The sequence below is a fragment of the Benincasa hispida genome, chromosome 3 (assembly GCF_027475165.1).
Source record: "Benincasa hispida cultivar pf3 chromosome 3, pf3_genome.v1.1, whole genome shotgun sequence".
Classification (NCBI taxonomy): Eukaryota; Viridiplantae; Streptophyta; class Magnoliopsida; order Cucurbitales; family Cucurbitaceae; genus Benincasa; species Benincasa hispida.
In genome coordinates, this window is record NC_143480.1 from 74678701 (window position 1) to 74683381 (window position 4681).

Sequence of the window (4681 nt, forward strand, 5' to 3'; positions counted from 1 at the left end):
ATGTGAAAAAGAAGAAAGGTAGCTAACACCCAAACCCTCAAGCAACTTCAAACTCCATGTCCATTTAAAATAAGAGGGTCCCAAGTGATAGGACCCAAACAATAGAACAACAACCCACTAAAATCTCCTCCAAAACAATCAACCAAATAATTATTCTTCAAAACATCACAAATAATCACCAAATAATCACCAAGCAATCAACCAAACAATGGACAGCAATAAACTACAAAATTATGAAAGACTAAAAACAAAGAGCACACGCGAATTATACGTGGAAAACCTCTTCAATGTAAAGAGTAAAATCCACGGGATTTGTGAGGAGTCCACCATTGTCAACTTCTCTTATTATGATAAAATTGAGGGAAAAAGAACCCAAATCAATCATACAAAGGTTCACAACCCACCAATACTTTCATACATAAAAGACAAACACTTAAAAGATAAAAAGAATGAAAATCATCCTGTTTTCCAGATTCTGTTTGCCAACGACTATGGACAAACCAGAGCTCTAAACAATGATCCAACCATTCAAAACAAGATTCTATGTATCTCGACTAGAATGACCAAATTTTAGCACAATCCAACAGTTGAAACTTCAGAAATCGTCAACTTTGTGAAAGCTATTACTAGAAAACCGAACTATTGTCTTTCTTCCGATTTTTGCTTTTTTTTTCACTCTTTTTTGTCTTAGGTCATTCTCATATCACATAAAAGAAAATCTAGGGCTTACAAGATGAGTCAATCTAAAAATAGCCTAATTAATCTCACAAAACATACATTTAAAAGAAAGTCTTGTTTGTGAAACAAGTAGGTTAAATACCCATAACACACCGTTGTACTACTTGTAGCCCAAGTCTTTACAAAACCATTAATTTAATTCAACATCTGCCAAAACCCATCCAACTTCATCCCCTCTGTTTCTTTCACGTGAGAATTGCTTTCCTAAGAAGTAGATGAAATCAACATTGTTGTCTTTTATGTGTTATAGTATTATTTTTTTTTTCATTGAATCTCACATGTATGCATCCATATAAAACCCAACATAAAATCAAGAATTGAAGATAAAGCAAAAGCTTATTCCCATTTTACTCACAGTGAACAGCAATATGGAGCAAGAAAACTTCGGAGAATTCTTCAAGAAATGGACGAAGGAGCAAAACCAATATCTAAGCGAGCTCATTTCCACGGCGAAAGGCGGCAGCAACGTCATTGACAATAGCAGCAAGGCGGTGGCAGCAACGGAGGCATTAATTAAGCGAGTGATGGAACACTACAACCATTACTACGAGGTGAAATCGTTTTGGGTGGAGAAAGATGCATTGGGTATTGTTAGAATGTCTTCCATTCCTTTGTGCATTATTTAGAGTTTAGTCTTTGAATTTTAGAAGGGTGTAGTATATTTTTTTTTAATATAAAAAAAGAGAAAAAATTACCCACTTCTTATTCGTAGACGTAACTAACACTCCGTTAGTAAATCACCTAACCCTCTGTATTGATTTCTTCTTTGTTTTACGTTTTTTTTTTCGTTTTCTTTGATGGTCTATTCCATAACAGGTATACTAAGCCCATCATGGATCTCATCATTTGAAGATGCCTTCCTATGGCTAGGAGGGTGGAGACCAACCATGGCTTTTCACTTACTCTACTCCAAATCCGGCCTGCAACTCGAGGGTCGTCTTCTCGACCTAATCCATGGCCTCTCGACAGGGGATCTTGCCGACCTTTCCGCACACCAAGTCGTCAAAATCGACATCTTACAAAGATCCATTGTAAAGCAAGAGAAAGAAATAACAGAGAAAATGCCAAATACCAAGAAACAATAGCAGACCCATCCATGGTGCAGCTTTCTCATGTTGCTACAAAGTTAAAAATGGAAGCATCAGGAAGTGGAGGAGATGATCATCAATTGAGTAATATGGAGGAAGAATTCAAATTGGCTTTGGCAAGACAAGAAGATGGTTTGAAAGAAGTTGTGAAGATGGCTGATGAATTACGTCTTGCAACTCTGAAGCAAATTAATGGGATTTTGACATTAGCACAAAGACTTCATTTCTTGATAGCTGCTGCAGAATTGCATTTGAGGATTCATGAGTGGGGATTGAAAAGAGATTTGAACCAACGCTAAACAAGAGAATTAACTTTTTCATTAAGTAAATTTGTTTTTGTTGGGTCTTTTTTGTTGCATTCTCTCAATAGTTTATGAGGAAATGTTAAGCTCTCATGTCGTTTTGTTTCTTCTCACTGAGTTCTTTTTATTTTTTATTTTTTATTTTTTTTTATTTTGCTTCTTCTTTTATTGTTTACTCTGTTTCCTTTTTCCCATGGTAATGGGGCAGGTATAACCAAAAATATATATATATATATATATATATATATATATATATATATATAGTCCCTAGACATTATGAAAATAACAATTTAGTCTCTTCATTTTAGTAAGTAACAATTTTGTTTTTGTATATTTAAATTTGTACGCCGTCCACGAAATATAATAAATAATGGTTTAATTTCTATACTTCATAATTTATAATGATTTGATCTCTATATGACAAATTTCATCATAACTAAGTGTTCATTTTTATTACGTAATGACTAAGTTTTTATAATAAATAAATTTGATTCCCAATCAATTGATTTATCAATCTACATGTGTAAGAAATTTTATTAAATCATACTACTATTTCTTTTATAGGGACTAGATCATCATAAACTGTTGAGTATAGAGACTAAATTATTATCTATTAAAGTTTACGGATTAAATTGTTATAAATTTAAAAATATAAAAATTAAATGGTTGCAAATTAAAATTTAAAAACTAAATTAGTTAACTAAGAAAGAAAACTACGGTGCTACCTCTGAATTGTATGCATTTTTGTGCACTCAAATTCTGCCATTTGGCATATTTTAAAAATTCAAATTTTTATTATTTTGTTTTTACTATTTAAAAAAATGGGATGCATGCAGCTTTTAGCAAATTTATCTTTTTTTTTTTTTTTGTGTAAGGTCTTAATGTTTGGGTCCTTTTTCATTGTTTTTTATTTTTTACAAATTTTCAATTTAGTCTTCTGTTGTTGGTGTAATTCTATGAAGCATAGACACGGATAAAGATATAAGATACGGATACGATAAGATACGATGATACGTCAATTTCTAAAAAATTAGGATACTGATACGTTGAAAATACGTTTTCTTTTTCTTAAGAAAAGTCTAGGATATAGATAATTTTAGCATACAAGTTAATGATTTTAGTACAAACTACAATACAAATACTGAAGACAATACAAAAAGCAACATCTAAGATGTTAAAGTGAAATAGTCGATAAAATGCAATAAAAAAAAGTGATTCGTATTGATCAGAAAATAAGAAAAAGATTAGAGAGAGAAGTATGAAGATAAACAAAAAACTACTTCGTTAAATTGTTGGAGATATTCAAGTGGGTTATATTTTGGTAGACTTTGTAGGGACATAAATGTGAAGGTGAAGATGCATAATTCTAGGGTTTGGTTTTTTGTTTTTTTTTTTCCTTTTAGTTTGGGACTCGAACAGTGAGCTTTTTAAATAGGTTACCTAGTTTTAAATTGAAAAAGTTAGATGAATTGCTTATCTTTTTTTAAAAAAATAGTAAGTGTAAAAATAGATACGTCAAATTGTATGTCAGATATGTATTTAGTAAATATAAGTATCGATATCTGATACGTGTCTGATACGGATCTTTTACCCCACATGAAGTATCTGTACTTGTGAAACTTAAAATTAGTTGATGATAGATGTACATGTTACTTATAATTAGAGAGAAAGGGCGGATAAAAAAATGCTAATTTCAATTTAGTCTTTTGTTTGAAAATTGTTATATTTGTTTAAATATTTATATCATGATTACGTGTTTTCCCAATTAAAGTTTGAATTTGATGTATCATTAAATAGAAAGAGAAGATAAAAAATATGCTTTTTAAAAAAATATATATATATAGTTATCGATATGGATCTCTAAATTATGAATCTTTAAATATGAATATGGATGTCTAGAGAGAAAGAGTGGATAAAAGAAAAAGATAATACTATTTTTAAAATTATGGATACAGATATATAATTATGAGCTTATATATGAATATGGATCTCTAAAGGGAATGATGAAAAGAAAAATACATTTTAAAAATATATATAACCTATAAAGCATAGATACTTTATGTGAGGCAAAGAATCAGTATCAGATACGTATCGCATATCGATACTTCCAGATTCCCAGATACACGCGATTTGACGTATCTATACTTCCAGATACTTTTCAGATATATATCTAACACGCGATTTGACGTATCTATTTCTAGCGTACTTTATTAACTATTGTACTTCAATATCTTAGATGTTACTTTTTTTGTATTGTATTTTAGTGTTTGTATTCTATTTTGTGTTATTGTTATTAACTTGTATGCTAAATTTATCTATATTCTAGATTTTTTTAAAGAAATAAAATTATCTTCAACATATCAGTATCCTCGTTTTTTAGAAATATATATATTAAAAAATATATATATATAAATAACGCATCCTTTGATGTATTTGTATCTTAATTTTTTAGAAATTGACGAATCGTTGTATCCGATCGTATCTATATCGTATAATCATATTTGTATCTGTATTTCATAGTATATAGATATAGATATTGATAAAAAATGCACC

At 30.1% G+C, this 4681-nt stretch overlaps 1 pseudogene; it reads left to right on the top strand.

Moving 5' to 3' along the window:
* Positions 1–1106: 1106 nt before the first annotated feature.
* Positions 1107–2125, top strand: LOC120074477 (protein DELAY OF GERMINATION 1-like; annotated as a pseudogene).
* The last annotated feature ends 2556 nt before the right edge of the window (positions 2126–4681 follow it).